This window comes from Watersipora subatra, chromosome 8 (assembly GCF_963576615.1).
Source record: "Watersipora subatra chromosome 8, tzWatSuba1.1, whole genome shotgun sequence".
Taxonomy (NCBI): domain Eukaryota; kingdom Metazoa; phylum Bryozoa; class Gymnolaemata; order Cheilostomatida; family Watersiporidae; genus Watersipora; species Watersipora subatra.
The window spans coordinates 13657920-13681398 of NC_088715.1; the positions used below are offsets into that span (position 1 = coordinate 13657920).

Sequence of the window (23479 nt, forward strand, 5' to 3'; positions counted from 1 at the left end):
TCTCTTTGTAAAGATTTAATAGACGTAAACTGACAAAACGTCGTAAAACCACGATTATGGAAGAGCAAGCGAGTCATACTTAACGCCGAATACCTGTTGGAGATTCCGACAAGTTGGTGATTTTTTCTGAAACTACCGATGTGATTACCGCTGCCTATACTCATGATGTTGTGTTAAAACTGCTAAAAGAGTTCTGAATAAATATCGCCGAGTGATTTATTCACTACTAATGGACGTGATTTGACGCTATTTGGTAAGAAACCTCAAATTGTTGATCAGTTACAAAACTGCCTTACACAAAGCCACTGCACACTCGCAGACCTGCGAAAATGGTGCCCGAAGGGTTGAAATCAACTTGATATCGAATAATGAATACCATATTTGCCTTGTGGTGATCGATTTAACTCATGCACTACTATAAGCCCCTCTGTGAGGCTTACAATTTAAATCAGACGGAAGCCCCTCACTGGGGCTTTTTTATATTATGTGGTTTGGTTCTCTTTTTGTAGCTACAAGTGAATGGATTCAAATTTTCTTGGTTCAAATGCTTAGTATGGAGACTATTGTAGTGTGTGCTCATGTGAAACTGACAGTAAAGGATTCTTATAAGTATTATATATATATAGCATTTGTATTCATTTCATGTGAAACGTTAACTGCGGATGATTCCCAACATCTATAAGCACAAAAGCTCTGAAACGCGCTCGTAGAGAGCATACGAATTTCATCGCATCTGACGAAGACTTGCCTTGTTTGGCCTGACCCATTTTGTGAGCAGCTGTTTGAATGGCTTTTGTTGATACAAATTAATTATGTTCAACCTAAAATGAATTACGTAGTGAATAAGTTGAAGACTCTTTTATGAGAAAGAGATTTTGAGGTGATTTTTTTGTGAGCAGTACATCATGTTTATGTTACAAAACTATTTATTGTACTGACTGAAGATAAAAACGAAGTTGCAAGTTGTCAGTCAAGACTCAATAATCATTTTTTATTTACAGCATGAAACTTTGTTGAGTCCAAAAATAATCCATCAGACAACAAGCAAAGCAACCTTTTCACTTCTAACATTCCTTGCAAAAAACATAATTTTCAGTGATTTGTCTGCTAATATGTTACACAATTCTAAGAAAATTTATCTTTGCCAAAATTATTTAAGCATTGCCAAGTGGAAGTAACTTTATGCGGATCCATGGTCTATTCTAGCAAATACATGTAGACTAATTATTATGACATGACCATGTAGTAACTGTAATTTTTAATTTCTGTAATTTATCTAATTGTGATTTTTACAATTTGATATAAATGAGATAATCTCTCTTCGAGTTAAATTCAACAACAAGATTGCATAAAGGTTTGGAAATTTTTTTGAAGGTGCATCCCCCTTTTTCTTATTTTGTAAAGAGCAAATCTGACAATACAACAATCATTTCAACGGGTATGTGAACTGACTGTTTGATATAGCCGCGTAATTGCCTTTAAGCTGTATAAATCATCTATGTGAGAATTTTCTGCAAGTTGACAGGCTCGGTTACGATGGTTGTTTCTTGTGTCATTACTGACCAATGCCCCAGATGGGCACAAACTATTTTGTAATTGCAAAAGGAAGATTTGTTTAGTAAATTGACAATGTCATATAAGCAAGCTAATAACAATAACTGAACACTTCATTGTTTTGTTAATTATTTGTAATATCTACTGTGACAAGCAACAACAAAAACTGAGCCAAAGGTTTCAAAAGAACAGTGAATATCACACTGTATTATTTAACACTGTTTACGAAAACCTACAATAGGTGTTCTCGTCATTTCATGAACAAAAAATAAGATTGTTATATATGACCTATTGTTAAAGGTTGACTTGCAACAAAATTCACATTACAGTTATTTGATATCAAAATATTCACCATGTCTTATTCTGTTGTGTTGTAGGTGCAAATTGTATGGGAATGTGATTAAAAGCTTTTAAAAGCTAAAAAACCAACAGTTAATCGCAGCCACATGAGACCGCCGTAGTTGGAATTCTCTTTCCAAAGCGGCTCAAATGGGACGTAGTTGTTACAGGATGGTTTCTGTTTACACTTTCATGCAACCTCATTCGTCGAAATATTTTCACAAATATATTTCACACATTCAATAAAACCAGGTCTATTGTTCTTACGCGTCTATTTTATCGTCATTGTAATGCAGTCACTTTTAGCTCTGATATATTATAACTTACCGTAAAAAGTCGTTAAACTTTCTATCCTTAGTTCGAAGGCGTACATATTATTGTCTGATAATCATGACGAGCCTGTTGGTCACATGTGATATTCGAAAATTGCTGCAAAAATTATTTGCGAAGTATTGGGTCACATGATCAGATTACGACTTGACGATTAGATCAAGCCAAAACAAAATTGAAAGTAGCGCGCATCTATATTTGATATGGGGTCTTCGGTAAAACCCGAAGTGTTTGTCATAAACTAGTGCTACGATAAGTTTTATATGGAGCTTTTTATTGGCCTTTCAATTCACATGAGAACATCACGTAACAAGACAATAACCAAACTGTCAGAACTACGTCAGAGAAATAAACAGATTCCAATTTACGGCGGCTTTTCGTTTTTGAGCTTTCAAGAGCTTGTAATCACATTTCCACATATTTGGCACCTACAACACAACAATGTAAGACATGGTGAATCTTTTGATACCAAATAACTGTAATGTGAATTTTGTCGCAAGTCAACCTTTAAGACTAAAGCTTTGGAGGCTAAGCTGCTTTTCATCAACAACAAAAACTTCAGCTTTTTAAAATTCACTCTCAGAGTCGTAGAGCTCACATGTGTGCTATACGGCTCTGTTCACGTCTACACATACTGTTGCAACAATAAAGCTATCTCTCCTTGGAGCAGACAATTCCACTTTCCGGTAACTTTTAACCACTAAACAGCTATGGCATTCGTTAAAAAGTATTAGTCAGCCCAGCTTATAGGTCTATGGTGACAGTTTTGTCTTATTAATAGAAACGCACATGCAATAGATTGAAGGGGAGTCTATGGGTGATCGATCCGCATCATGCCACACTATCACAGTATTATCCAAGAATTGTATTTCAATGGGATTATCGCTCAACTGAGCAGTTACCGGTGTTTCTTAGACTCGCAGCTTACAAATTTCTTACTCATCAATACTCTTTAAGGGTGGTCAGTGGTCACGTGAGAGCCGAAACGAACTAAACGACACAAAACAACGTTGCTGTCAGTTGTAAACTGTTCAGCCGAAGACATTTCTGGCTGAAACGAACCATTTCGATCCTGCTCGAAATTTTGTGGTCGAACCCTTGCGTTTATTGGCTGGTTAAAATTCTACCGAGCACTCGTCACATTTCTATTTACGTGCGTGTGAGCAAAGGTAAATAGAAATGGGACGATCTTTTTATTTGGTTAAATAAACAACATCAAACAATTTATGACAAGGCTCTCCCGGACTTGTGATTGTGTTGCATGAATGTAAGATGTTGTGCTTGAGTTTTGCATAAATGTTAAAGAATGGTTGTGGTTTTATTTCCTGTAGAATATAAGTAATGTGTCATACTCATCCTGATGAATAATCGTTGCCTGTTTTATTTATGTAAAACCACAGTACTATGATGAAGACTGTTTTTGTTTGTTATGTACTCAGCATAGAAAAACATTCATATATTAACAAAAAGTATAATTTTGTTGATGGAAGGTTTGGCAAAATTTTTCTATCGAGTGATTTATTCTGAGCAGCTGAACGATCTTCTGATAAGTCTGCTGTGTAATAATAATTAATAATTGTTCCTCAAAGTTTTTTGTTTACAATAGAAATATTTAGTTTAAATACATAAAAACTACCAATGAAACAGTGTCCTGTCTCCATGCGTATGGTATCTAGGAGGCGAACTGACTTCGGATGCCATGTGACATGTGGCTTAGCCGACCCAAAGTAAACTAACCTCCAAACCTAAGTCAGTTCGGTCATCGCGTGACCACGGCTTTAGCGTGTCACCTTTGCAACATTACTAAAAGGCTGTGTTTCATGTAAGCGAATCTATTACTGGTGCACCTTCCATTACATCACGTGGTCCATACATGCATACATAGCTGAGAGGTTCTATAGAGGTCCGAAGGGCTATACAATATTACATAGATTTTTGCAGAGGTCTCTCCAAAGTCGTTCTGTTGTCGAAGATGTCATTGGCAGCTGACCAAAATTAAAGTAAAACAACCATGATAGTTAGTGTAATTAATATAATTATTCAATAAGTTAAAGCAATGGTAAAATAAATTGTGGCAATATGTTACAATGCAATACTGTTAGCAGCGGATGACATTCAATCTATATATAAATGTGAGCGTTTGTCGGTTGGTCCAGTTGTATACGGATAGTTTTAGTAATAAAAAATTCGCTTCGCAGAGGATTTAAACTTGCGAAGATTGTAATCGCAAGTTTGCAAACACGCATAACTAACCACAAGATTGTGATTTTCGGCCATCTTTTTTTTTCAGTATCCGTATCGCGATTGTAGGTTACTAACTAAATGTATATGTAATTTTTACTATTAACTAATATTACCATTTGTTTCATTTTTATAAAATCATTTTAAAATCCATTACCTCTCTTTTAATGTGACGTTTCAATTTCAGATGTCCTGCTACACTCCTATTTTCGGTTTCTTATAAAGCAATTGCTAAATCTACAAGTACCGTGGTGCGCTTCATTGCTATACATTTGTACTGGTATCGTCCATAAAAACTTTTTCAATAGTTTTTCAAAGTAGCTTCTGCTGCAGCAGTAACCTTTGTATACACACGTTTCTACATGTATATAGTCACTGTTATTAATAATTCAGCCTAGTCATGATTTTTATTTTATTTTTTCAATTAAATAGTGCAAGTGCTCTAGAATATCGAATATCAGAATAGGATGAGGTTAAGCACTTTACAAAGAATCACAGCCATCTTTGGTACTAAAAATGATCAGTGCTTGTCCAATTATTACATGAATTATGATGTTATACTTATTTCTTTGGCAATTAGGCTTATTTGTGCTGTTTGTCCGAGGTTGGAAGGAGCAGAAAAGCCTCTGACCTCTTGTATAGAACGCACTAGAGTTTGCGCAAGCAGAGTGCCTCAATAGTTTAATAACCTAACCAGTATGGACAATCATTTGTGTCGCTTTGGTTGTCCACTAGTTTATTGAATGATTCATAAGCAGTTTGTTTGTGTGTGTGTGTATGTGTGCTCTGGTCACTCGCCTGTTCCCAAACACGTCGCAAAGTACTGGCGACAGCACCGCATGCTATTAGCGGTGAAATGGGAACCTATGCGCCGGGTACAGCCAAGGACCACCGATAGTTGCAGACGGCCTCGCAATAGTTTAGGGCTGTTCAAATGTCGCAAAAGGCCGCAAGCAAAACCTTCATGTAATGCTCGTACAGGTGAAGGTCACCATTATAGAAACGGCATGGCGAGCGAACATTTTATGTGATTCCTCGATTATGTTTAGCGATGTAGCTTATATGTGAACATATGCCACCGAGCCTAGTGCCGCAAGCGTTTTGCTGCGCAAGTTACCGCCAGAGTTTCGCAATCGATATGTGAACCAGGCTTTAGTATTAAGCTGCGTTCAGATCAGCCATTGTGCAGAGGCCAAGTTTGATCTGAGAGTGGGTGATTTTGTCCGTTTTTTATTTGCAGGGTCAGATAACTTTAGCTGATATATTTTAGTTAGTCACTCCTTGAATTTTGCTGACTGTTTCCTACAATGTTTTTAGTGAACTTTTTTAGCAAGCTGCCTGATTATTTTGCACTGCTCATCGCTAATAATGGATAACCATAAGGAGGACGATCTTTTGCTAACATAATGTGCTTCAACTATTATAATAACAGCAGTTTTCCGGGTTGCTGTTACTCATGAGTGAAGCTATGACAATAGCATACACAGGTGTGAAGACAAATATGGTGTTCATATTAAAGCCTGGTTTCCATATGACAGCACAAGGCCGCGACGTCCTGCGTGCGTAGGCCAGCTGTGATATGGAAACTTCAACACACGACGATAGCGCGACGTGCGTACGCTAATCGCAAGGATCCAACAGAATGGGTCCTTGCGATGGGTGCTCACGATTATGTATCCCACAATACACCGCTAGACCTTGTCAACCCATCCCATAATTCAAACGGAGGGCTGTTTTCCGAAGAAATCCGTCTCTCCTACGAAAAAGTAAGGAAATTATCCACTCTGTCCAATGCAAGCGTGGTGCCTACGCGCGATATGGAAACACCGCATCGCGGCCCATGAAATGCATTGTGCACGATCACTGGGCTGCGCACGATCATTGTGCTGTCATATGGAAACCAGGCTTTAATGACACTATGACTCACAGTAAAAAAGATGTCATTGGCTACTCAAATAGAATATCGGCTTTGAAAAAAAATTTTCTCTTTGGACTATATCGGTATCAGGCTTGTTTGCGCTGTTCACACGATACGATTCTCGGTCAGTAGAAAAATTGGTCAGAGAATTGACCCAAAATCGGCTGCTGTGACCGCAGCTTTAGTCTGTTAGATTTAGCTTTCTGCTTTTAGGAGGAAACTTATGTTATGCAAAAGCTATTATAACGAATATTGTTGGTTGGTCACATCGTGTATCTGCTCTAGTAGGGCAGTGGTGTCAGGTTTAATGCTTATTAGTTTGTTGTAGGGGCTTAATGGAAACTGATGTTTTTTTTTCTTCTCTAGAGGGTATTCTCAGTAGAAGCATATATCTGACTTTAGTTCATTTTTGGCAATTGTTTCCAGTTCTAATTTATTGCAGCTTCAGTGGTAGTGTCTGCCTTTGAATTTTGAGCTAATGTAATCGTGCATTGTGGTGCCATTTTGTGAAGCGACCAGCATTTGTAATCTTTAGTTACACACCCCATGAATACCTGTCATTGTGAAACAAAGTAACTCATCATGTTATTCAACTTCTATATTAGTATTTATGCATCCTGTCTTAAGAGTATTATACGCATCTTACATAACCACTCATCCCCTTTTATTTAACCATTTCTGATGTGATTAGGAAACAGCTTTCTGGACTCTTGCTAGCTAGCCTGGGCATGGCTCTTGTGGTGGATATGGAGAGAGAGCCTGGGACACATAGCGAAAAAAAGGTAAGATAACTTCTGCAAAACGAGCGACATATGTTACATATGACGCTCAGACTGATACTAATGGAAGCGTGTCGTTAGATTCGTATCTCACGATGTATTAGATGTGGCGCGTTTAAAAGCCTATTGTCACGGTAACGTGACTTGATCTAGTAAAAAGCGCTATTTTTTTGATAGGCTGGGTGGTTACGAAATACCTCGTTTGATAATAAAACGATAGGAACCATAGGCTACTATTCTCTTGCGTTTTCACGTTAGCAGTTTCATTTCCTATACTGATAAAAATAGAGCCATTCAAAAATTACTATCAAAGCTAGGCATAGTCGCACTGAGACCAAAACAGTTTCAAGCTTTACAACATATTATCGCAGGTCTTGACCAATTTATAGTTCTTCCTACTGGCTTCGGAAAGAGTATTTGCTTTCAGATGGCACCATTTTGCAGTGGTAGGTCCGAGTTGTTCATAATAACTGTCGCGAATAATAATACTCGTGAGTAAAATAAAACTGAGATTACTTTTTACTAGATATACTTTTCTTTACTAGCAGCGTGCAATTCATTTTTGTTGTTCTATTGCTATTCGTTTGCTATGTTTGTATTGTTATTGTGAATTTTTTTTATTCAATTGATTCAATTTTTTATTATAATTAAATCAAAACATAATGAATTGAACATATGAAATAATATAACTGTCGTTATTGATTTATTATGCAACCAACATTTCATACTTACCAACCAGCGTTTGTTTGCTGCCAATTCAGATTAAAAATAATACATAATACTCGCGTAGATCATAAATAAGACCGTCACATGATACTCCTTCGGAAATAATGATTGTGATATTAGCGACTTCAGAAGTCGGCTTTTAGAGTTGTCTTCCCCGCGTGTTGCGATGTGTCCCAGGCTCTCTCTCCCAATCCCCACGAGAGCCATGCCCAGGCTACTTGCTAGCCTGACACGCAGATTTATTATTCCAACTTCCTAGCACCTGCTATTTTACTGCTTAGCATAAATGTTATCTGCTTCCTTGTACTTACTCGCTTACTGCCTAGGAAGCTTTGCAGCGCCCAATCGTCTGTGATCTATGGATGTGACGATTGCCTGACTGATTAGGCAAACATATATAAGCCTGTGTAGATCAGAAACAATTCGAACTCCATATTTTACTCACGCTCTACATATCACTCTGCTCTTGTATCACTCTTTATATTTTTAGACTTGCGCAATGAGCATCGGCCATTGACTTGATTAGCCTTCATATATTTTATGTTTTTGCAATTGAAAGTTTGAATTTTTAATAAATATATTCTGTTTTAAAGTTTTTTAACTAAAACAAACCAGTCTAATTCTTGACATTAAATCTACACCTAAAATACAGTCCTTTATAAATTCGCAAATCATAAACCAACTACTTGAACCACCAATCCAGCACTTATAGTTAATAATCCTTTAAACAGAGGGTCATTACAATTTCTATGTCATCAGTCAACTATTCAATTGACAAGTTCATTACTGAAGCAGCATGTTTGTGGTGGTTGTAGATAGTAGTTTGTGATTTTGCTGCCAGCAATTTTCTAACAGCAAATTGTTTCCAGCAAAACTGTTGAAAATCTGAGTGTATTGATTTTAACTATATACATTGTATAATAACCGCAAGTACATCACTAACTTCCATACTATACTCCACACAAGTTGCTTGTAAAACTGTGTATCTCATAACTGAATATTGTAAGATGGCAGATCTCTTCATGAGTGTTTCTATTGTATTCTCAAAAATCTGGTTAATCATTGATTGGCTTGGTTTGCTGAGCATTAGTATCTTTGTCAGACTTATTATTGTTGGCATAGGCCTGAAATCCTCAATTGCTTTATTTGTTTTCTCTATAAAACATGTTATAATGGAACTCTATACATAACCCAAAGGTAGACAAATGTATTTTATTTTATAATTTTAAAAGTATAGCACTATGATTCTTCGTCTTAACTTATTAGTATGCTGGACTTGGTAGATGGCATCGAAATCTGCAAGCAAACACATTAACAATCAAATATATTACAGAATAGGAGAATGTGTTCTAAAAATGGTAACTACTCTTGTTGCTAAGCTCGCACCTATTTTTTGGATCAGCTTTAAAATGGCTTTTTTGCTAGAAAAACAGCAATACTGTTTCTAGTGCTTTTTGATTCAACTTAACTAGCCCATGTTTATTACATTTACTGTGACTAGCATGCTCACTTATCACCACTTGCGACTCTACTACATGCCATTCAGCCACCTAAATGCTGAGTATTATTTAATGTCATACGGCAACCAGCTTTATGGATGCAAAGCTTTTATGTGAATTTAATAATATTTTTAAAATTAATTGCTATTAAATCTAAGTGGTAGGTACAATGGCTGGTTTGGAAACTTTGGATAAATTTTGGCACAGTATTCCGATGTCACTGATGAAAAGATCCTGAGACCTACCGAAATTTATTAAAAATAGCATTCTTTGCAATTGTGTTATGCAATTAAAACTTGATTTTAATGACACAGATGGCTCCTGCCCCTACTTCTCTCATCTAAACCAAGAAAGAGTCATGTAGAAGGTGACGATGACTTCCATGATGATTTGGAATCAAGCGAACCGCTGGAAATCGAACTGTCAAGGTCTGGCTCGAACATAGTGGAGTGCATCGGTAGGTAAATATGACCAATATATCCAGGTTTTCTACAAAACAAAATATCTGGCACACATTGCAGCCTTGCTGCATATGCTAAACTGCATGGCTGCTCATATTGTGGTGCATAATTTGGGTATATAAATGTATTTTGGTATTAGCTACTTTCACTTATTGTTAGTGTATAAAGCAGATATACAGAAAGCAGAGTGGCTTGAAATAATACTGCAGCAGATCAGCGATATGTAGTTAAATTTATTTTATGGTTGATACATATGCTTTTTATAATAATATTAGCATATGATATTTATTTAGCAGGTTATGAGGTACAGAGCTTAAAACTCAACTGCAATGACTGCACCAGCTTTATAGCCTCCTGTCCAGGTTTACGCATCAGGGGATGATGCGATACTAATCAGTGTAAAAGATAGAGGTGGTATGTTTCCACCTCATCCTGTCATCACAAAGATATGTCTAGGCTCAGAACTGAGCATACGGCAGGGTGTCGACTTACAAGGAATCACTGCAGACATACACAAGCTGGTGGTCACTAAAACTCTTTCATCGGTTTTACAAAGCAATTTGCATCAGGGATTTCCATGCTCGTTCCACTGCACAGCGCAACGTTAGTTAAAATATCACCTCCAGATATTTCAGGATTATAATTCATCAGGAGGCTACAAAGGTAGCAGCTAACAAGGGAATCTCAGATCAAGGCTCAGCCGACTGGTCGTCTTTAGTCATGTGTAGCCTTTCACAGTATGTCTAGAAAAGTGTACCAATTGTCGCTTGTTTTCTACGAGTTTGCTGATGCTGTTTGCATAACACCCAAGACCCAACATTTATATTCATGGCAGACTGCAATCAGCGTACGATGTACCAGTGTGTATGCATTTGAAATCAGTTTGTACACCTAGCTATCTGACATGTTAGCCCATAGCATATGGCAACATTGATAATTTTGCAATATCTTTTGGAATACATGTGCATCAATATACACTTTTACTCGCACTTTTTATATGAAATAATCAACTTTATGTTTATAAATTTGCAGGGTAGGAAATACATAGTGTATAAGCGTTGTATCTAAAATTTGAAACAAATATCTTGTGTGCTTTAGTAGTTATATCAAATTACATGTAGCAACAAAAATGTCTCTTGATTCTTTCAGTGTAAACAATGATGACTCACTTGCCTGACCAGCTGCAAGTGAACAAAGCATTGCCCTTCTGTCACAAAGCATGCGGCTATTTATGTAGGACACCACAGCTTTGCATTGCCCAGTCTCCTATAGCTAATAGGTCTTAAATAGGCTCGTAAATGTCACCTTCAAGAAAGGGTAGTGAGCTTCAGCCAGCGCATTGGCATTTAAAATACACCAAAGGTCAAGCTGAGAATTAAACATGAGTAGCAGTACGCAGACCAACACACACAGGCACACATACATATTGAGCTATCCCTGCTACTTCAATTTGTATGGGGTATAAGTGGTAACATCACTCATGAGTTCAATATAGTGTCAGGGTCAGTCATGTAGTAGGACACTCCCCTGGTCATGAATATAATCTCCAACATATCTATGGCAAAACAGTCTTCAGCCATTTTGCAGCTGTTTAACTATGTGAATACAATTGTGAGAACTTTGCAAATTTTATGCAATTCAAGTTAGTTTATTTTTATCCTGCAAAGTTCTGATCAGACATCTGCTGTAATCAGCAATTTGGATTTAAATGCTCTCTGTTGTGTCCTTATGAGGCTTACAGCGTACCCGTGGTTTTATAGGACTATTTTGACTATTAGGACTAAAAATGGCTTGAGACAGCTGGAACAAACATTTACTGAACCAAAATGAATCGAACAATATTAAAGCATGAGCGTTTAATTAATCTAGCAAAAGGGCTACCCTAATATTGCAGCGATAATATTAGGTGCTCAAAATTAGCCAGTTCAACCTTCTTAGGAGGGTTTTTGACATACACTATTTTCCCATGATGCGCAGTGCTTCGGAGTTGCGCCCTTTCCGAATCATGGAAACGGCGTCTTCGCACTGAAACCACTGCGCACTGATCAGTGCGAAGTCTGTGCAAATTTGCAACAAGGAAACAGCAACTGCGCAGTGGCTGCACATATCTCCCATGCCATGAAAACGGATTCTTTGAGGGCCATGAAATAGTACAAAAGCTATCCTGCTAATCTTGTTTTTTTCTAATCTGATTTTCTTTCACCTATATTTAATTATGGTCTGCGCCCACAAGGATGAGGTGATTACTTTCCCAGACTTTGTTGTCGATGCCAACACTTTTCGAAAAACAGGAGGCACGTCCTAAATAACGTTTAAATAATATATTGCTTAAAAAATTCTTATTAAAAATATATTACTTTGTAAAAATTGTGTTAAGTTTTGTAAAACATTGTGATTGTGTATTGTAAATAAAAGTATAATGATGACAGAGGCATAAAAAGACCTTTTCTGATGTTCGGTATCCATGATCGATTCAATTTCTCCATCAGGCAATTCGATTTATACAATGTCTGTTCTCTGGCTAATTTGCTGAAAACCACTGCGCAGCATGGTAACGTGTCAATCCCTTCGACTTCGGAGGGGGCTGCATCGCAGTACTGCGCACCATGGAAACATAGTTATAGTCCTTTTAACATTGCCCTAACAATAGACCGATCTTTAAACAGAGCAGCTCGTTTATTGTGAACGATATTTGCAATAAGGTTTCCTTTTATACATTTGGAAAATTTGCAGGTATTTTATAACCATAAAACAGCTAAAGATTTTTGCTTAGATTTTAAAATAACCTATCTAAAGTTTTTTAAAAATTCTGCAACTGAATAAAACATTGTTGCAGAAAAACAGTGATACCTTATAGAGAAGTTGTTCTCATTGCATGAAGCAAGACTAAAGCTGAATAAGGATACTTCATTAATAATAATTTTGTTTGTGTTTTAAAGAGCCTTGTTAAATATTAAAATGGTTTTCTATTCTGTGCTAAAGTTTTGCATGCAAACAATAAAATAGAAGGAACTTAAATGACAACATAGGTGAAACAAATGCAGGCCTCGATTGAGTAAAATGTTGGTGTATTGTACCTAAGTTCACTTGAAATGTAGAAAAGAGTAAATTGAATGTAATAAAATCCTGCAAAAGTGCTCTCAACTTCAATGAGGAATTAGTACGAGTGACTGCGCGTTACAATCAGAGAATATGAATAATTAAGCATTTTGCTATGTACACACTGTACTCTGCAATCGAGCGTTTCAATAAACACTTGCTGATGTGGATTTAACACCAGGCTTGACCTCATAGGTCAAGTACTAGCCTAATTAATGACTCAATAAATAGCTAAGCAGTCTTTTCCCCGCCAAGGTTAGCAGCAATGATTCGGAAGGTTGGCGCATTGAGACTGCTGAAATGGAAATAAAAACGACTGAATCGTGAAAATGTTTTTAATGTGATTGTCATCGATATTCTAATGCACATTAATAACACTAGTGGGGGTCCTCCCATGTTTTGTGACGATTCTGACGACCCGACGACAGGGATATTTAAAAAGTGACGGACGAGACGACCATTTATTAATGTAGGTGACGAGGATTGCGTAAGTAGGATTACTAAAGGTACGGCTGCACGTAACGAATTTTTCGTTGGTTCTGAGTTCTGGCCGAAATCACGAAAAACGCAGAATTAATCAGTCGAAATTCACAGAATTATTTGAGCTGTGCATGCCCACCGAGTTCGTCGACGAAACGCTTTTAACAGATTAAACAAATAATTAGCGAGCACGATTCTAGCAGCTTTAACAATTAGTATAGTCCAAGACATGAACCGCGACACACAATAAAAATACGAAAGCATTTCAACATAGAACACACGATGTAACTGTTTAAGTCGCGCTATTGTTGGTTAGCGAGCACGACTTTAGCAAATTTTAAGATATATGTAGTCCGAAAACATAATGCAACACACAAGAAAAATATTACAGAAAGTTATCATAGTAAATACGATACAACTGACTTGTTTGCGCTAGAGATGTCAACATTCTCTACCACAAAACTTTTGCTGCTAGAAAGGAAATATAATTAAAAAATAAACAAATTGTAGCTATAACATCCAAACAATAAATACATTCAATAACGCAATCTAAGCAGTTGCATCGTGTGTACTATGTTGATTTGCACTTATACTTTTATTGTGTGTCATTATACGTCTCTTGGACTATACTAATTGCAAAAGCTGCTGAGATCGTGCTCGCTAGCACGATTCTAGCAGCGCAGAATAATTCTGTGTGTTTCAATCATTTCGTGATTTTGGTTAAAACCAACGGAAATTTTGTTACGTGTAGCCGTACCGTTACTAACTTATTATTTGTTCATAAATCACCACGGTCAACCGAAACTTTACTAGTTTTTGGTTTGAAGCATCTGGCCCAGCATTTATAGACTGCCAAATAATTAAAGCAATGAAATGCCACGACATTGACAGCAAATCCGTTTCCAAGTCTGTGACTGACAGTGATTATTAAAGACAATCTCGGTCTATTTTCAGTACAAGAAATATAGCTCTAAAAACATAAGACGGCTGTCACTCTTCGCGGAGTAATCAGCAACGCTCCCAAACAACACTAATATGTTTGTGAAGGGCGCTGGTTGAGCCATGCTTTTGGTTAGCAGAAGTTCAAACTGAGCGAGTTTCAGATTTTTAACGCAACCCAGTGCCACCAGTATAGATATTTGTATTAAAATAACGAATGTGAAGAAAGAGATTGTTTTGGTTACCAACTTGAAAAAGGTGACAGTGATTTTAAAAGTGACGACAGTGATTTTAAAAGTGACGACAGTGATTTTAAAAGTGACTATTCTGACGACAGCTTTGTGTGGTAGGACCCCCACTAGTGCCGTTTCCATAATTGGCAAGAACAATGGATTCGATAATGTTTTGTAGATCGCAAAACTCGCTTAGCTTGCGGATTTATGCCGTTTCCATGACGCAGATCACTTGTGGATCGGCTCAGTTTGCAAATTATGAGCGTCATTGAAACGCAGCTATTGTCTGTTAATTCTCTAGCATGTTGAACTCTTCTCTAGTTGAGCTCTAAGAGATTAGTGAATTAATCACATCCTTCAAATAGCACTACACTAGACGGTCTCACTGTCAAGGACTGTTACACAGGCTGAGGATGTCTGACTGCTAACACGAGCTCAGTCCGTTGACTATCTATGCGTTGACTATCTATGCCATCTCACCGTGCGGCGCATGGGCCATCATCCTAACCATAATGTTTTGGAATGTTGCATATATGTTACAGCCATTCTGAAAATAGAAATACACACACATTTTTATTAATCATTTTGATACTTATGTGGCTACAACATATAATGGCACTGTTTTGAAGCTGTCTTCCATTATAGTTGCAGCTGTGTCAAAGGTTGGCTTGCAATAAAATTCACATTACAGTTATTTGGTATTAAAAGATTTACCATGTCTTACTCTGTTATGTTGTAGGTGCAAAATATGTGAAAAGGGATTACAAGCTCTTAAAAGCTCAAAAACGAAAAGCCGCCATAGCTTAGAATCTCTTTATTTCGATGACGTAACTACGAAATTTGGTTATTGTCTTGTCACGAATGTTCTCGCGCGAATTGAAAGGCCAATACAAAGCTCAATATAAAACTTATCGTAGTATTAGTTTATGACAAACACTTTGGGTTTTACCAAAGACCGCATATCAAATATAGATGCTCGCTACTTTACAGTTTTGCTTCGGCCTGGTCTAATTGGCAAGTCATAATCTGATAATGTGACCCAACACTTCGGAAATAAATTTTGCAGCACTTTTTGATCATCAAAGGTGACCAACAGGCTCGTCATGATTATCAGACAATGATATGTACTCATTCGGGGTAAGGTTAAAATATTTAATGAACTTTTGCGATAAGTTATAAGATATCAGTGCTAAAAGTGACAGCATTACAATGACGATAAAACTGACGCGTAAGAACAATAGACATAGTTTGATTGAATGCGTGAAGTATATTTGCGAAAACATTTTGACGAATAAGATTGCATGAAAGTGTAAACAGAATCCATCTCTCACAACTACATCACGTTTGAGCCGTTTTGGAAAGGGAATCCAAACTACGGCGGTCTCGTGGGGCTGCGATTTTATGTTCGTTTTTGAGCTTTTAAGAGATTGTAATCACATTTCCACATATTTTGCACCTACAACACAACAGAGTAAGACATAGTGAATATTTTCATATCAAATAACGGTAATGTGAATTTTGTTGCAAGTCAACCTTTAACAACTAAACACCTGGCCAGACATTTAGTTGTGCTGCCAAAATAGATGACTATGGTATATTTAAACCCACCAGTCTCATGTGCATCGCATCTCCATCATTCGCTCATTGAGCAATGCTATGGCTGTCCCAAAGTAGGTATTATTCATGGAGTAAGCTCTATGACTGCATAAACAGTAATCAATCAAAAGTTTACTATTTTAGTCATGTTTACCAGTTTGCCTCTTCGCTATGACATCACTCAATAGGCTTACAGTGGAAATGTCTTACGGTGTGTTTACACTGCAGCAACTACTATCAATTTTAGTTGCACATGAAATTGGCTGCAATCACATAGCTGCAACTTCCTACAACTCCACCGATGATTGCACAGTAAAATTTTAGATTTACCAGACTTATTTGTTTTTTGAAACATGTAAACAGTTAGAATTTATATTTTCGAAGCTTGATGCAGTTGCACGAGTGCATTGGGCGGAGTCATTGACTATCTTTGACATCAAACATCTTTGTAAGCTTTTGCCCTTACAGATGTTGTTACCCGCAGCTAAAGCTTGGAACATCAGCAGAATTTATAACAGAATCTTTGTGATTGCTTTTGTCATGTTATGGAGGATTTTGTTCACCCAACCTCAGACAAGCTGACTATTTTACAGCGCTTATTGCTTGCTGTTTGAATTTTTCACCTTTATTGCTCTTCTATATGAATAAACATGTTTCACCAATCATTGCAAATGCTAGTTGACTTTGATCATGTCTCATCGCTTTTCTTCTTTTCAAAGTGTATGACTTAGTATGAGGCTTCCTAGTTCATCTACTAGCAAAGTTATGGTAGGGATACTTAACAATCACTTTCAATACGTCTACTTCATTTAAAAGCTACAGAGTGACAAATCTAAACATCTGAGGTATGCATGAGTTGACATTAACTGACTTGCCCTTAATTCGATTAGGGAGCAAACTTTGAAGGCATGGTATCAAATGAAACCATATACATGTACCTCTGAAAGGTGTTATGAGGTCACTTAAGTTAAAGTTAAACTAAGCCAAAATAAATTTGGGCCAACAAAAACAACACTTGAGCTAAGGTTAAAATGGTCCGCTGCTTCTGTAAAAAGTATTCACAAAATTAGCCATTATTCTTCTTTGAGGTAGGTTTTCAGATAATATGTCACATATTTCAAACATTCATCTTGTTCATTGCTAAAAAGACTAATATGCTCATTGCTAATATGATTAATTTATCTCTGCAAAACATTCCAGTTCATTAGAACATTGTCAAGACATGCACAACGCTTCATTTATTACTAGGTGAATGCCCTGCGTTGCAAGGGTAATAGAACTGCTTATAAACACTACATTACCTACTACATTACAATTACAGTACATCATCTGCAACTGTTTATAAGTTGTTTTATTACCCCTGCAATGCCAGGCATTCAGCTAGTGAGGCTATGAGCCCTGAAGCTAGATGGTAATTATTATCATTGCTATAACAGGACTACACTTAGACACAGATTTATATATATATATATATATATATATATATATATATATATATATATATATATATATATATTGTAATGGCTTGGCCCGGTAGTTGAGCCAGCCTTACTATCCTAACAAGCCGGTGCAGCCTGAACTCTGGGCCTTCCCCTCGTCGGCCTGCCTGACACACCTAGTGGTCTGATCAGGCCACGGCTGGTTGCCCCAATCTCAGGCTCACTTGGAACGCTAACACAGCCTGCTCTCTGAGACCCTATCTTGGCTAGCCTAGGTTCCGGGCTAGCTTGCTGTAGGGCCTGATCTCTAATGCTATCGCATTTCTGATCAGGTCCTGTTGTAGCGTAGCCAACCCTTAGCCTTCCTTAGGTATCTCCCAAGCAGTCCTTACTTGAAGCTAGATCAGTTTTGGTAGAATGGTCCTGACTAAGCCACCCAGGCAGGCACAAACGTGATCAGTCGGTGTGAGTGAATTTAACTTATTTATTATATATAATCATGAATACATGTTGCACAGCAGCGCCCACTTACATAATGATTACATAACACCTAATTACGTTGCGGCAGGCCTGTGAGGCAGGCCTAGATATGCAGTGTTACATAATAGGGTATAATAGAAAAGCACACATAAGGTTGTAATACAGAACATTGATATCTAAGGATAAGAGCATAGTTAATACATTTGTCTAGTCCTCCACAATATATATATAAAAAAAATTGTTTCCTCACCCCGGATACCCCGTATGGGTGGTAAATTCTGCTCTAACTTGGGTCTCCTACCAGAGACCTGGGAGTTTGAGCACTCGCCTCAAGATCTTAGCTGTTCCCAATAGCGCACTTTTCTGCAACTCACCTGAGTTGATTGCTGTTGGTATTTGGGCAAGCCACATTTTATGCGCCGGTGTTATTGCGCCCAGTGCCCCAATGACTACTGGGATTACAGTTGTTCTTACATTCCAGCATTTTTCAATTTCTTCTCCAGAAAGGGAGATATTTCTCTACCTTTTCTTTTTCCTTGCTGGCTATATTGTAGTCATTGGGTACTGCTACATGTATATCTATTATAGCAGCCCTCTTGTTTTCCTTGTCTACCACCCCTATATCTGGTTGGTTTGCCAGGACATGCTTGTCAGTTTGGATGTAGAAGTCCCAGAGGATCTTAGCCCGGTCATTTTCATTGACCTTACTAGGAGCTTCCCACCAGTGTTATGGTTTATTAAGGCCATACTCATCACATAGACTTCTATACACAACACCTGCGACATGATTATGCCGCTCAGTGTATGCGTTCCCTGCTAGCTGCTTGCATCCACTGATGATGTGTTGGATGGTCTCAGGTGCATCTTTGCACAGTCTGCATCTAGGATCGTCTCTAGTGTGAGAGATTTTCGTTTGGAGTTGCCTTGTTGGGAGCACTTGCTCCTGGGCTACCATGATTAGCGACTCTGAATATATATATATATATATATATATATATATATATATATATATAGATATATAGATATATATATATATACTGTTGTTTATTCATTAGGCTCAGCTTACTTTTGTAGTCTATCAAGAATCACATGTAAGCCCATGTCTATTATTTTAGTGACATCTGTGATTGACTGGTTTAGAACACCAACTAGCCAGACATGCAAAAAAAACAGAAAATAAACGCTCCATTTGCAGATTATGGTTATGTACATAGTGTTGGCACAAAATTTTGCATAAAACACGCAAATAAAATCACATGAAAAATGATAGCAAGTAGGCAAGCAAAAACCAAATGTGTCGACAAGCCTGAACAATGATGTTGTGTCTTCTAATATACAACCCTGATTCCTAAAGCTAAGAGCTGTCTGATGTGGACTACTGAGCCGTAGCGATACTAACTGCTAGTCTAAACATTTTACTTGAACATTATCTTTATGGTAAATGGATTATGATATACCTTAAATGCACAAACCCTATTACCCAAACAGACAATAGAAAAACCATTTGTGGTTGCATTGTACTATAGCCATTTTGCTTAGTATCAAATCTATATATGATGTATTTTAACAATTCTAAAGCCAAATTAATCTAGCTTATCCATCAGGGTCCTATTGGGATCTGAACTACAACACGATAAAAATGAATTTTTTTAAACTAATTTAATGTGAACTTGTTAAAGATTTTCATAAACATGACTTGACTTGGAGCTCTCTACATGCACATGTATTTTTCTATGTAATGCAAAAACACTGATTCAGTTCAAGCATGTACTCAGCTGCAATCTATTTCAATAACAGATTACCCAGTTTTTTCCAGTTAGAGTTTTCCCTCCTTGGAAGGTTGCATCTATGAGGTGTTAATCATGCCTCATAGCATTTCTCTAGAATTACTAGCAATTATCTGATACAACCTCCGGTAACTTCTCTTACTGCACCCTAAAACTTATGCTTAGTACCATGTGATTCTGCAAAAGAGTTGAAACCTGACAACAACAGAAGCTATGAAACATCCTGATAAAATACACCACAGTATAACAACTCCTTTCCAGGTCTTTAGTATAACTACTAAATTGATGAAAACTGCCATATTTGGTAAAATCATCATTTATTATTATTCTAACATTATGACAGAACTAAATTATTTAACGAAATGAAAGGTATATACTTTCGGTACTATGTTATGCAAATAAAATGTATGAATAAATCGAGTATTGAATAGTAATTTGAAAGTATTCAAACAATGTTGTTTTGGTATAATAAATCAAAACTCAAACCAAAAATGTTTAAAAATATTGCACAGGCTCACAACAGCAGACTCAAGTCTTTTGAAATAATTTCAACAAAATACGTTTTTAATTAATTGGTTGAAAACATTTAACTTACAAAACAAAATGTAAACATGAAAAATTTGTTTAAAATGTACTAATACACATATTAAACTTACTTGTATTTCGTCTATATAATTTGTAAAAGCTTTTAATGATAAAAAACAAATATCTGGCAAGCCAATTGAATTATCGTTTTTGGAATTTAGGTACTTAATGCTACAATTTTTAAAACCTTGCCGTAGTATTATTACTTCCCCTAAAACATATCAGTTGATGTTACACACATAGAATCAAAGTACTTGTTAATAAAATGTCGTTTGTCAATTTATATAAAGACTGTTTTTTGCATCATCATTACTTCTAAGAATTACAATTGTAGCTGAATGCTTTATGCCTATTTACCAAATGTATATGTAGAACAGTCTAAACAGATGCAACTACTGTGAACTAGTAAGTGCTGCAGCTTTATAACCTCGTTACATTTATATTACTGCTACACTTTCCTCTTTAGAAACTCTTTGTTTGCATTCAAACTTCTTTGCGTTGGCCTGTTATCAAATTAGCTAATGTTTTACTTTTTCAGCGCTCTCTGAAGTTAGTACCAGTTGGTATTATTTTTGAAATTTGCTCTTTTCAACTATATTTGAATTTATCTCAAATTTTTAACAGGTTACTAATGAGGTTTTAACTACATTACTAATGAGTTTATGGTCAAAACGCATACAGCGATAGTCTGTCATTCTTGCTATAAACTTTGTAGTATTATTTTACATACCTAGTATTTAGGATCTTCAGTTAATAGCATCTATAAACTGTATGCAAAGTGAATACAGTGTCTTTCTTTTCGTGAATTTTAGCAAGTCAATAATTTTACTTTCCATTTTATTGACTACTGCAGTTTAACTATGTTAGTTTCAAAAAACTGCAAGCATCAACTATTATAGCAATTTAATAAAAACGAGTTAATGTGAAACTAAAAGTTGTCCTTCTGTTAAAGCGTAGTGGTACAACTCCCAAATTATTAAAACATCACTTGAAGTTACTGTATCTTGCTGCAAAATGAGAAGGTAACTTCTATGTAATTTTGTATGCAAAATATAAATATTGTGTGGCGTGCTCCGAGCAAATATGTCAACAGCATTGTTGCTTTTAGATGCAAGCTCATAATTTGTTTAAATATGTTTCTTTTTAAATATTAATGCATATCTCCCAGTTGAAAATTTGGGATCTAGAAGCGACCACTAGCGGTGGAAACCGTCATGGTCAGGATAAACTTGCCTGACCATAATGTTCCTGATTGCAACTCATAATTAATCACATTTGGCTAATGTCTAAAACTCTCTGTACCATTGTGCTCGATTTCTCAAAATAATGAATATCGATAGAGCTATTAATAATTCCCATACAAAAATGAGAAAAGTAAAATGATTGCAGACATCTGTTATGATGAAAAAGACAAATGATTGCTATCAATTGGTTTTAGTCAAAACAATATTTGCATAGGAGGATGGCAAAATGGGTAAAACTAAAATTAATCTTTTTTTTAATGGTTTGTTGTTTGCCAATTTATTAAACTACCAACAAAGGCTCTAATAGAACCAGTTATACAATTATGTACATATGTTACACCATAATGTTATAGCAACATAGAAAGCCAATGTTATATGCATGTTTACACTCCAACATCCCAAAGTAATGTTTTTGTAACATTGCTGGGACATTTATTTGAAAGTAAAAACAATATAACACCATAATGTTCTAACTACATTGCAAGGCAATGTTATATAAATGTTTACGCTGGAACATTCAAAGGTAATATTTTGGGAATATTCCTGGGACATTCATTTGAATGTAAATATGATGTCACACCATAATATTCCAACTACATAGCAAGCCAATGTTATATGAATGTTAACACTCGAACATTCCAGAGTAACGTTCCTGTGACATTTCTGGGACATTCATTTGAAGTTAATGATGATGTCACATCATAATATTCTAGCTACATTGCTAGCCAATGTTATATGAATGTTTTCACTCGAACATTCCAGAGTAACGTTCCTGGGACGTTCCTAAGACATTCATTTGAAGTTAAATATGCGGTCACACCATAATATTCTAGTTACAATGCCAGCCAACGTTATGTGAATGTTTTCAATTGAACATTCCAAAGTAACGTTCCTGGGACATTCCTAAGACATTCATTTGAAGTTAAATATGATGTAACACCATAATATTTTAACTAAATTACAAGCCAATGTTATATGAACATTAACTCTCGAACATTCAAAAGTAACATTCTTGAAACATTGTTGGGACAATTATTTGAATGTAAATATGATGTCACCCCATAATATTCCAGTTACATTTCAAGCCAATTTTATATGAATGTTTTCACTTGAACATTCCAGAGTAACGTTGCTGGGACATTCCTGGGACATTCATTAATAATGTTCACTAACGACGTTATGATAACGTTTCCAAAGTATATTCCTGTAACATTCTGCTGAACGTTATGATAATATTATTGCACAACATTCTATGCAACGTTCCTGCGACATTGTTGGAACATAATTCCACAATGATCATCAAATAACGTTTGTAGAACGTTATGACAATATTTTTTGGAACGTTATTCCAGCGTAACGTTACGGAACATCCCAGGAATGTCGTTGTTAGTTGGATATCCTGGTGAACGACAGGAGTTGCCCATTGTATTAGCAATTGCAAATGCAGTATAGAGTAGATATGCTGCTTTTACAATTATATTATATTCATGAATAAACTAACTTCTATTCATGAATAAAATATCAAATATATCCTGGGACATTCCTATGAAATTCATTTAAAGTTAAATATGATGTTACACCATAATATTCTAGTTACATTGCAAGCTAATGTTATATGAATGTTAACCCTCGAACATTCCAAATTAACATTTTTGTAACACTGCTAGGACATTCATTTGAAAGTAAAATTGAGGTAACACCATAATATTCCAACTACATTGCTAACCAATGTTATATTAATGTTTGCACT

General features: G+C 36.3%; 1 protein-coding gene and 1 long non-coding RNA gene across 2 annotated transcripts in view; one reads left to right on the forward strand and one right to left on the reverse strand.

Annotated features, from left to right (window-relative positions):
- The window catches only part of LOC137402306 (uncharacterized), a 63230-nt gene that overhangs the window by 36167 nt on the left and 3584 nt on the right, over positions 1–23479 (reverse strand). The gene's annotated exons all lie outside the window — the stretch shown is intronic.
- LOC137401979 (uncharacterized) lies at positions 98–10861 on the forward strand. The gene is made up of 4 exons (XR_010979412.1): positions 98–253; positions 7074–7164; positions 9701–9843; positions 10141–10861. It is a non-coding gene; the product is annotated as an uncharacterized lncRNA (long non-coding RNA).